This window comes from Lolium rigidum, chromosome 2 (assembly GCF_022539505.1).
Source record: "Lolium rigidum isolate FL_2022 chromosome 2, APGP_CSIRO_Lrig_0.1, whole genome shotgun sequence".
In the NCBI taxonomy this organism is placed as follows: Eukaryota; Viridiplantae; Streptophyta; class Magnoliopsida; order Poales; family Poaceae; genus Lolium; species Lolium rigidum.
This window is the reverse complement of record NC_061509.1, coordinates 87,788,739-87,801,836: the sequence shown is the minus strand read 5'-3', so window position 1 is coordinate 87,801,836 and position 13,098 is coordinate 87,788,739.

Sequence of the window (13,098 nt, the reverse complement as noted above, 5' to 3'; positions counted from 1 at the left end):
GTGCGTAGATTGTAGAGCGATAAACAACATTACTATTCGATATCGTCATCCTATTCCCCGTTTAGAGGATATGCTAGATGAATTGAGTGATGGGATTCGTAGCATAGAAAACAAAAAATTTCCTACCGCGAGAACGCAATCCAAGCCAAGATGCAATCTAGAAGATGGGAGCAACGAGGGGATGAACGAGACTAACCCTTGAAGATTTCCAAAGCCTACAAGAGGAGGCTCTCGTTGCTGCGGTAGACGATCACTTGCCGCTTTCAAAAGCGCGTAGAAGATCTTGACGGTGCCACAATCGGGCAGCACCTCCGTACTCGGTCACACGTTCGGTGTTGATGAAGACGATGTCCTTCTCCCCGTTCCAGCAGGCAGCGGAAGTAGTAGATCCTCCTCGGAATCCCGGCAGCACGACGGCGTGGTGGCGGTGGTGGTGGAGAACTCCGGCAGGGCTTCGTCTAAGCGTATGCGGGAGTTGTATGCGGAGGAGAGGTAGCTAGGGTTTGGGGAGAGGGGGCTTGGGCGCCGGCCACTTGGGGGCTGCGGCCAAGAGTGGCTTGGTGTGGCCAGCCCCTCCCCTATGCCCCTCATTATATAGGTGGAAGCCCCAAGAGTTGTATCCCAAGTCTTCGAATAAGACCCCAACACCAAAACCTACCTTTGGTGGGAAACCTACTCAAGATGGGAGTCCCACTCTAGGTGGGATTCCCACCTTTCCTTGAGGGAGGGTGGCCGGCCACCTCAGGTGGAGCCCACCTGGGACTCTTCCCTTAGGGTTTTACCGGCCAAGCTTGTGGAGTCCCTCCGGGACTCCACCTTCCATAGTGCCTTTCTTCCGGACTTTTCTAGAACCTTCTAGAACCTGCCATAAATGCACCGGATCATTTCCAAACTTGGAATATGACTTCCTATATATGAATCTTATTCTCCGGACCATTCCGGAACTCCTCGTGATGTCCTGGATCCCATCCGAGACTCCGAACAAAACTTCGAACTCCATTCCATATTCCATATCTACTTAAACGACATCAAACCTTAAGTGTGTCACCCTACGGTTCGCGAACTATGTAGACATGGTTGAGACCTCTCTCCGACCAATAACCAATAGCGGGATCTGGAGATCCATAATGGCTCCCACATATTCAACGATGACTTTAGTGATCGAGTGAACCATTTACATACGATACTGATTTCCTTTGTCACGCGATATTTTACTTGTCCGAGGTTTGATCATCGGTATCTCTATACCTCGTTCAACCTCGTCTCATGAAAAGTACTCTTTACTCGTACCGTGCTATGTGGTCTCTTATGAACCATTCATATGCTTGCAAGCTATTAGACGACATTCCACTGAGAGGGCCCAGAGTATATCTATCCGTCATCGGGATGGACAAATCCCACTGTTGATCCATATGCCTCGACTCATACTTTCCGGATACGTAATCCCACCTTTATAACCACCCATTTACGCAGTGGCGTTTGATGTAATCAAAGTACCTTTCCGGTATAAGTGATTTACATGATCTCATGGTCGAAAGGACTAGGTAACTATGTATCGAAAGCTTATAGCAAATAACTTAATGACGTGATCTTATTCTACGCTTAATTGGGTGTGTCCATTACATCATTCATATAATTACATAACCTTGTTATTAATAACATCCAATGTTCATGATCACGAAACCATGATCATCTATTAATCAACAAGCTAGTTATACAAGAGGCTTACTAGGGACTCCTTGTTGTTCACATAACACACATGTATCAAAGTTTCGGTTAATACAATTATAGCATGGTATGTAAACATCATCATAAATACAAAGATATATTATAATAACCATTTTATTATTGCCTCTTGGGCATATCTCCAACAGTCTCCCACTTGCACTAGAGTCAATAATCTAGTTTACATATGTAAAGATATAACACCTTGGCCTTCAGGTGCTTTATCATGTTTTGCTCACGGGAGAAGTTTTAGTCAACGGATCTGACATGCTCAGAAACGTATGTATTTTGCAATTCATTTGCGTCTCTACGCATCACTCATTTTCTAAATGAGTCGGCATTAAATATGTTTGGTCTTCTGGTGGAACCTTAATTCCGCGGTCTGAAATATGTCACTAATATTGTCATACACAATATAGCTTCAAAGTTCTGACACTATTGGAACTACACCAAGTTCTCAAAGAACCTCTTGACTTAATATCCTCAGTCATTGTCAAAACAATGACATACTCTGCCTTCGTTTGTAGAATCCGTCACAATATTTAGAACTCTTCTAAATCTAGCATAGACAACTTCTAGCTCATTGTGCTACCTTTTAAAACAACACTTAGTCTAATTTGAGATTGAAATTTTATTTTTATATGTGAAAAAACAAATATCGGTGCAACACCTTACAACGATTTGTTTGTCATTTCTCCATACAAAACTATATATATATATATATCATTGGTTCTTCTTAAGTACTCAAGAATATTCTTACTGTTTTCAATGATCATCACATGAATCATTCTGGTACATGCTCATAACACTTTTAGAGCACAGGACATCTGATTGTGTACATATTATGTGTGATCTATAATCACTCATGTGTTTTTACTCATTGAGTGTCAGATACACTCAAGTCTTGTCAAACCTTCACATGACAAGAACATTTTCTTAATATTTCTATATTGAACTACTTCAATATCCATTCTATGTACTTTGACTTAAACTTATTATGTGTTTCAATCTATCTTCATAGATATTGACACTAAATTTGTTTCAGTCCATATCCTTTCATTGAAGTTTAATTCTCAATGAAACCTTTTTAATCAATTATATAATTACATTATTTATAATCAACGATATGTCATCTACATAAAGTATTACAAATATGTCTCAGCGCTCCCACTTAATTTCTTGCAAATGCAAGCCTCTTCATCGTCTCTGATGAAATCATAACTCTTTGATCATTTCATGCGGTGAAGATTCCAACTCCGCGATACTTACTTCATCCAATTGAAGTTTGTATATCTATCTAGTATTCCACGGACTAGCAAAACTCTTGGTTGTATCTTGTATACACCTTCAATACACACTTCTGATAAGTAATGTATTTTGCCATCCTACTAACATATCTCATAAAAGAAATATGTAGTGATTACTAGAATAATCCATATAGACTATAAGCATTGCTATGGAAGATCTAATCTTATCGTAGTCAACTCTTTGAACTTTGTTGTAAACAACTTTTCGACAAGTCAAGCTTCATCAATTTTATAGATCCATTTACTTTCAAAAAATATTCATCTATTATGGATTTCATGGTGCATGGCCATTTTAAAGGAGTCAGGGCCCATCATAACTTATTTGTTTGTAGTTGGTTTATCATTGTTCAAAATCAATCCTTTGTCCACAAATCATTTATTTGATCACAAAGTAAACCATACCTACAAGGTTCAATATATACTTCGATCTCCATGGCTAAAACACTTTGTAGTCATGGGAGCCATGATCGTCGTGGCCGCTTCCGGAACCAATTTCCGATGCTGCGCTACTCTGATCATTATGCTCAGGTTCATAAACCTTTATCAAGTTCTTGTAATATCCCAGGTATTGGGGTTACAAAAATAGAGGAAACAGATGTGTGCATTGCATTCATGCATAGAAAATCTGGGGAATTTTCGCGCTTTAAAGTAAAACAGATCACAAGAATCGAAGTTTCACTTGACCTTGGTGGAATTGAAGTAGCTCATCAAGTCAAGTGCTATAAACCTCAATGTGACCTTTGATAAAACCTTGTTTTGGGTAGAGATGATTTGATCTAAGGGGTTAGATTAAATGGAATCAAATCTAACACAACAACACTTTAATCAATGATTAATTACTTGATCTTGTTAAGGATCACAACATGATAATCCTTGTCATAACATATGAACACCAATTCAATTGCAAATCAAGTAACAATAAAATGGAGAAACCATTCTTGACTTATCTTCTCTATGACTTAAAACTAATCCATGATCCTACCATAAAATATCATGGTATTCATTCTATATCAACATTTGAAATTATAACAAGAAGATCCACTCCAAAAATAGATATTATTCTCCATTCCAAGTTATTACACATCAAACCTAGAGAGGTGAGAGTTCTATAGTATTTATTAGTGAAGCAGTTGAAAACCTTAAGCTAAAACCTTGAATATACATCCATGTATTCCAACCATCACTTTGAAGAGAAACCCTAGGATATTATTCCAGACCATTCCTAGGGAGAGAACCCAATTATATTAAACCTAGATCTTGATGATCACATCAACTCTATGGAGCCTAATATTAGGTTAGCATTGAAGTCCTTCCCAAATGAGAGAGACCATCCATACTAATCCTAGTTCTATCTATTCAAATATCCAAATGGTTAAATCATCAGTTCTTGAGAGAACTTTAAGTAATTATCTCAGGCCTTTTCCTGGGATATAAAACTATTGAGACAACCATGACCATTACCATCCTAGAAAGTAAAATAGAATTGATATATCCTAGTTGATCAAGACAATGCTTGATCATGGAAGTGAGAACCCATTCCATTGGAAATAAATTAGGAAGCCAAACCTTGATCATTATAAATTGAGTGATGATCATAAACCCTAAGAACTTGAGGTAAGGATATCAAGAACAAGTGGATCATGTCTAACCATGATCATGCTCTTGAAGTATGTGAGGATAAGTTAAACCCTAATAGGATAAGCAGATATTAATAGCCACATGAAATTATAGGGAGGTAACTAATAAGAAACCCTAGGCTTATATCCCAACCTATAATTATAAATCAATTGGTGATAATAAGTAGAATCTTACCACATCTATTTTCCCATTCATTCATCAATTAATGAACCTAAGGAAACCTTAGAGTAAAACTCTATACTTTATAAGGTGAGAAACCATATATCCATATGACCAAAGTTAACTATAAAAAAGAACTATAACCAATGTAGTTACTTAAATGATAAATTGAGGTTAATAATAGAAGCCAATTGGTAGAAGATAAAACTAATTCTCAATATCTGAGTAACTAGAGGAGAACATAAAATGTTAAGTAAGCAACCACCTTATCATGGTTAGGGTAGATTAAACCCTAGCACATGCAATATGGTGTTAATTCATCTCTATAACCTAGAATTAAACCTCAACCCTAGTTTATGTATCACTATGGTGATCATAATATAAACCAGGCCATAATTGAGATTCAAACCAATTGTCATTAGGTAATAGCATTTGAACCCTAGATTTGCACATCAAATAAATCTTCTGCTTCAATTATTAAACATAAGAAACACCTAATGCTCAAATGCCATAATTCAAACACATGTGTGGTGATGAAACACTTATCCACCACTTATCCTTATAATTAATATCAAATCATGATTGAATCAATACTTATATCCGATACTTTCAAGGATAAGGTCAATATTAATCTCAGAAGGGGGTTAAAATAGAAACTATTAAACCCTAATAAGTTGGGCACACATAAATTATATGTAAGTCATCCCCTCTTAAACAGAAACCAAGCCTTATGAACAACCCCTAAACTACCTTGAGTTAAAAAATACCAAAACCTAACAATACAAACAGATGGATACAAAAGATGAAAATAACATTTAAAATGGGGATATAACATCACATAACATCATGCCTAATGGCTATTTTGGATCATCCATTAGTATGTAATATAATCCAATGTGAAATACTTGTTTCAAACAGAATAATGATATGATAGTCATCACACCACATCAAAATGGAATTAACATATAAAACACCTGCAAATAAAACAGAATTCAAATATGAATTCAAATGGGCAAATTAAAAACATAAAATAAAAATAGAAAGGAGAAAAAGAGAGGAAGCTTACCAGACCTTACCTGCCGCCGCAGCCCACCAGAAGCCCAAATTTCTCAGCCCGACGATAGCCCGGACTCAGCCCACCATACCCCTTCGTAAAAATTAACGAGGAGGAGTTCATCCTCATCCTCCCCGTGAGCTGGAGGGCAGCACGACGCCGTGATCGCCTTCTCCCTCGCGCTGGCGCCCTCTCCTCGACCGAATCCGTGACGAGGCACGCGCCCAGGCGCCGTATAAAAGCCCTGGACGAACCCTAGTCGCCCTCTTCTTTCTCGCTGTCCCAATTTCCCTCCACACCGAAACCCTGGCTCCGCCAGTCGCCATTACCGCCGGCGATAGAAGCCTCTCCGAGCCAAGGCGAGCACAACAGCGTGATCACCGCCCTCGACTTGCTACGCCCACGGGAGGAATCGAGCCACCGTGCCCGAGATCGACGCCGACGACCTCATCCTCTCCGGCGTCGGCATCAACCAATTCCGGCGAACCTGGCCGTCTCCGGCCAAGCCGTCAAGCCCGGCGTGCTGTCAACACCCGGATTTTTAAGTCCGGATGCCTATTATGTCAGTCATCGCAATCCCAGTAATATTGTTGTTGCGAGGCATAATAGCTGAATATCACAGTCATCATTTATTACAAACCATATTGTCTTACAACTTGAATCACATGATCCATATTACACAAATAGTTGATCTATTGATCAACGAACAAACACAAGTTCATAGCGGAAACGTAAGATACAAGGACTCTCTAGTCCACGAGCCAACGCTTGACGTTGGAAGACTCCTAGTTGTCGTAGGCGTCCCGCTGGTCATCACCTTGGTAAATCTGTTCATCTTCATACTCCGGCCATTTGAATAGCCAGGGACAAAGCCGTAAGTACTTCAAGTACTTGCAAACTAATACTAGTGTAAGTGCTAGACATTTCTAGTAAGGGGGTGCTAAGCTCTAGTTTATTTGCATAAAGCCAATTTTGGTTCATAAGTATTTGAGAAACTTATTCAAGTGCTAGACTAACTCAAGTGGGAACATTAGTGTCATTCCCACAACATTGTTGCGATTCAAAGTCAAGTCACCAATTCACCATTCATTTCACCAACATTTTCAAAAGATTTGACATTGGACACAGTATGGCCTTTCCAACCGTCCGTAACCGTGGACGCGGCTATTCGAATAGATTTACACTCTGCAGAGGTTGCACACTTGTGCCACAACATTTGATTTCATCCGTCGGGATTTCCCCGAATCATCGTAACACGGTACGCGGATCATCAACCATAACCTTTCACTTACAAATCCTAGTATGAGCACCTCTCCCCATGAGCTTGGCCTCCCAAGTGAAGACCAACTCGTCAACCTGGGAACTGCACAGGGCTTGGCCGTACAATTCACCTGAATTCACATCATTTCTCAACAACGGAGGCAGCCTCGGCATAACCCCTATGATGTGTGTTTAGAGGGAACCCATACTAAGATGCATAAACTTCCAGTTAAGCCCTACCCATAATCAGGTATTGTGGGGGTACTCAATATTGGAAAGGTATCGCATTCAAACCAACAGCAGTTTTATATCAAAAATCACCATCTTCTCTTGGTCATATTCACCTTCAAAAATCATTCAATGGAATGACTCATCATTCCAAGGTTTCAAACTTGTGTCAAATTCATATGCTCCCATCTAGAGTAGTCAAGTTTTTATATTTAGCACTAGCACTAATCATGAGGGGTGCTAATCTTGCTTGGCTAGTTTGAGACTCACTTTGCTACTCTAGTAACCTTCTTTAACTTTGACCAAAGTTAACTATAAAAGCAACTCTTTAAATAAACAAGTAAAAACTTGTAAGGTAGAAACTTGGGATAGGCTTATTGTAAGGAAGGTAAGAATCATGGTGCCATGCCCCAAGGGGCTTTGCACTTTGCAAGAATATTAGCTTGCCTTGATAGTTCTCAAGGGGCTCCTCCTCCTCCTCTTGGTAGAATCCCTCCTCCTCTTGGTATTTTCCGGTGCTAGCGTCTAAATTTGAATACGAGTACAATCACTCACTAATTCAATGGCTATTCCAAACATCACATATATGCACACAACTATTCTAAGCACACAAGTAAATCAATTAAGGTGCTTTGGTTGTGTTGCTTGAGGAAAAATAATTTCCTCTCATTATATATGTAAATGATAGTTTCCATGTTGTTCTTGAGAAATAATTTCCTCTCATTGAAATCTTCTTAAGATTTAATTTCTCAAACAATCATACATGAATTTGTATTGACCTAAGTCAACCATTCATTATCATCATTTGAGAAAATGATTTAAATGAGGTAGACCACCTCATACTATTTATCAATCCTACACATGATTTAAATCTCCAAGTATTTCATATAGGTGAGTTTGGCCAGGGGTCCAAACATCACATGAATTCATTTGGGACAAGATTTAAATGAAGTATAACACCTCATACAATTTGCATAATAGTTTTGGACAATATCACTTAGAGAAAATAGCCATATTGTCCACTAATTAAACTAGGGCATGATCATGCAAAGTGACCACACCATTTTCTTGCAGAAACAATTGGTGTAAGTCAAATGTGAGCTACTGGAGTTGGAATTAACTAAATATCTATTTTGGTTGATTTTTAAGAATTATTTGAATGTGCAAAAGTCCCTGGCTTGTTCTTTTTGCCACATTATTTCTACAACAGATCTGGTCATGAGACCAGTGCCATTTTGTAGATCTTTTTACTAGCTTTCCAAACATATAAAATTCATTGAATTTGGTTTAGCCGATCTAAATCTATGGATTTTCAAATTGGAGGCAGTATTGAAATTCATTTGTAATTGTTTGAAATGAATTTGAATTTAAAAGGCTGGGCGGGAAACTAAACGGGCTGAATGATTTAAAAATGGCCCAAGGCCAGCCCAGCCACGGTCCAGTGACGCGCGGGCTGCCTGACAGCGGGGGCCACCCGTCAGCGACGTTTAAACGCCAAAACGGTAATGATCAACGTGGGGCGTAGGATTAGAATTAGATCGGACGGCGCTGGTGCGTTGTCTTCTCCGGCGAGAAGCAGAGGGTCTGGCGGCGAGGGTAGGGGGTCGGAGAGCTTACGGCGGCTCCAGCTAGGGTTGGCAATATGCTTGGTGAAGTTGTGGACGACGGCGGTTCTCCTGGTACAGGTGGCGTCGCCTGGGGTGGTCGGGATCGCCGGCGATTGCTGCAGGGCTTCCGCGGCGGTGATCTTGCGATTAGCCTTGCTCCGGCGAGGATTCGATGGGTGGAGTGGTGGTTGAGAAGCAGTGAGAGGTGGAGAACGAGGTGGTGTGCTTGGTTCTGTCCAGGGAACTCCCTATTTATAGAATCGAGTGAGGGTGGCGGGGCAGTGAGGTGGTCGACCATGGCACGGCGATTCCGGCGAGCGGTCGAGCTAGGAGAGGGCGTGGCAGTGTTCTACGTGTCCAGGCGAGTCTATAGGTGGCAACGGCGCGGTCGGGCGGCGTCTGTGGGCGACGCATTGCGTCCGTGTCTGGCGCGTCGTTCACGGGATCGTGTCGCCGTCTCCGGCGGCGGCGGGCACGGGTCTGGGCTGCGCGCGTGTCTGGCGGCGTCGCGGTGTCACGCGAGTGCTCAACGTGCTTGCGGGGGGTCCAGGGGGTGCTCGAGGCGGTGGCGCCGCACGTGGCCGGTGTGTGTCCGCGGCGCGCCATGCGCGACGCGAGCGGCATGGCCGTGCCGATCTGGGCGCGCGATCTCCGGCGTCTGTCGTCGTCGTCCGGGGCGGTGGCGAGGCTAGGGCGTTGTAGAGGAGCACGGTGGCGAGCTGTGGCACCAGGGCCAGGTTGGGGAAGGAAGGGAGAGGGAGGTGGCTCGACATGGCCGGCATGGCCATGCCATGCAAGCTAGGGCTTGCCTCCCTAGTGTTGCTGTGCTGGTGTGAGAGAGAAAGGGGACCAGGGAACTAGTAGGGTGCAAATGGGGTAGTTAGGGTTAGGTTAGATCACTATTTGAAATAGTGTCAAATAGTTCCCTATTTGGAAATTGTGAAATTTGTCCAAATTTGGTTCAATTCAAAAGGTTGCAGGTTTTTGAAATGTGAGTATCTCAATGGGTTAGAAATGACCAGAGGTGATGGAGTGTGGTGGTGGAATTTTTGAATTCAAGATTTGCAAAATTTGACAAGTGTGGGATTGTTGAACTTAATAAAAGTTGCAACTTTGGTTGAGCATAGATAATGATCAAGAAAGAATTTGGCATGGTGATCTTTACAAAAAGTGTTCACCTTGATGTTGACTTGGATGAGGTGCAAAGGGTTGACAAAGTTTAGTTTGAAAATTTCGAAAAGCAAGGGCTCAAAGTGGTGACCAGATTGTAAATGGCAGTTTTGGCCATTATCATATGTGAGCAAGTTTTGTATTTGAAAACCATTTGAATTGTGATTCTTTGATTCCAAAAGTTGTAACAAGTGTTTAATAACATTATTCAACTAATGGTGAAGACCAATTTAGTCTAGGGTCAAAATTTATAAAAATGCCATAGAGCATATGTGAGGGTTTTAGGGTTTTTCTTTTATTTGATTTCTTTCTCTTTTTGACTTATTTGGTTGGTGATCTTCACATGATCACCTTAGGGTTTTAGAGCATGGCACAAACACATATTAACAATCATCATGGCATATCACTCAAATGCACAAGTCCTATGCAGGGTACTATATGCAAAAGAAAAGTTTTTGTTGGTTTGAAATTTTGATCTCTGGAATATTTGTTTCTCTCTTTTATTGAAATTTGGGATGTTACAAACCCTTCCCCCTTACAGAAGATCTCGTCCCGAGATCTAAAAGAAAGTTAGGTACTAAAGAGATCTAGGTACTCCTTCTTCATGACATCTTCGCGTTCCCAAGTAGCTTCATCCTCAGTATGGTTGCTCCACTGAATTTTCAGGAACTTGATGCTTCGGGTGCGGGTGGTTCGGTAAGCTTCCTCCAGGATGCGAATCGGCACTTCGCGGTATGTCAAGTCCTGGTTGATATCCACCGATCGATGATCGATGTTCTTGAACACTTCGGTCTTCTCAGGGACTTCAAGGCACTTCCGGAGGAGTTAGATGTGAAACACGTCGTGCACAGCCGACATTTCTTCCGGCGGCTCCAGCTGATAAGATACTTCACCTCGGTGACTCAGAACCTTGAAGGGTCCGATATATCGGGGTGCGAGCTTTCCTTTCAGCTGGAATCTCTGCATTCCTTTCAAGGGGGATACCTTGAGATAGACGAAGTCTCCGATCTCAAAGGTCATCTCCCGACGTCTCTTGTCGGCGTAACTCTTCTGTCTTGATTGCGCCGTCTTGAGGTACTCGCGGATCTTGTGCACTTTCTCTTCGGCTTCACGAAGAACATCTGGGCCAAAGACTTGGCTTTCTCTGACTTCCGACCAATTCAGAGGGGTACGAAATTTCCTTCCGTACAAGGCTTCAAAGGGGGCCATCTGCAGGCTGGCTTGGTAGCTGTTGTTGTAAGAGAATTCTGCATAAGGCAAGCAGTCTTCCCACTTGGATCCGTACTCCAGTACACATGCTCTCAACATGTCTTCCAGTATCTGGTTGACTCTCTCAGTCTGTCCGTCAGTCTGAGGGTGATAGGCGGTGCTGAAATTCAGACGGGTTCCTAGTCCTTCGTGCACTTTCTGCCAGAATCTTGAGGTGAATTGTGATCCTCTATCTGACACTATCGACTTCGGGGTTCCGTGCAGGGCGACTATTCTGGAGATCTATAGTTCAGCTAACTTTGGGCCTTGGTATGTGGTCTTGATAGCGATGAAATGAGCTACCTTGGTCAGTCTATCGACAACTACCCATATGGAGTCATTGCCTTTGCTGGATTTGGGAAAACCGGTGATAAAGTCCATTCCTACTGAGTCCCACTTCTATTCTGGAATCTGCAAGGGTTGTAGCAGTCCTGCGGGTCGCTGATGTTCCGCCTTGACTCTCTGACAGATATCACACTTGGCGATGTAGCTTCCGATCTCCCTCTTCATTCCATGCCACCAGAATTGCTCCTTCAGGTCTTGATACATCTTGGTACCTCCGGGGTGGATTGAGTAAAGGGTGTCATGGGCTTCTTGCAAGATGACTTGCTTTAAGTCTGAGTCCGATGGTACGCAGAGGCGTCCTTTGTACCAAAGAACTCCGGCTTCATCTACGGTGAATCCTGGTGCCTTTCCTGCGGCTATCTGTTTCTTGATTCCCTCGGTGCTGGCATTTCCTAACTGGGCTTCCTTAATCTGGCTGATCAAGGTGGGTTGAAGTTCAATGCTGGCTAGGAATCCTTCACTAACAAGTTCAAGTCTAAACTGTTCAAACTCTTGAAACAGGCTGGGTTGCTCGATTGCGATCATGGAGTTCAACTGACACGGCAGTCGACTCAAAGCATCCGCTACCACATTGGCCTTGCCGGGTGGTAGTGAATCTCCATGTCGTAATCCTTGATCAATTCAATCCATCTGCGCTGCCTCATGTTCAGCTCCTTCTGGGTGAAGATATATTTCAGGCTTTTGTGGTCGGAGTAGATCTCGCATCGATTACCCATGAGGTAATGACGCCAAACTTTCAGGGCTAAGACAACGGCTGCAAGTTCGAGGTCATGGGTTGGATAATTCTGCTCATGTTGCTTCAATTGTCGGGAGAGGTAGGATATGACTTTGCCTTCTTGCATAAGCACACATCCAAGACCAATCTTGGAGGCGTCGCAATATACGTCAAAGGGCTTAGTGATGTCGAGCATGATCGGGATTGGGGCTGAGGTCGAGTCTACTCTTGAGCTGTTGGAAGCTCTCTTCACATTTGTCAGTCCACTCAAACTTCTTGTCCCTCTTCAACAGTTGGGTCATTGGTCGAGCGATGCTCGAAAAGCCTTCTACAAATCTGCGGTAATATCCGGCTAATCCAAGAAAAGCGCGGACCTCGGTTTGGGTGGTGGGGGCTTGCCATTCCATAACAGTTTTAATTTTGGAGGGATCTACGGCAATTCCTCCTGCAGACAAGATGTGTCCCAGGAATCCTACTTCCTTCAGCCAGAACTCACACTTGCTGAACTTGGCATACAACTGGTGGTGTCTAAGGGTTTCTAGGACAGTCTCCAAATGTCTGTTCATGTTCCTCCTCGGACTTGGAGTAGATAAGAATGTCGTCGATGAAGACAACGACAAACTTGTCCAGAAAGTTCATGAA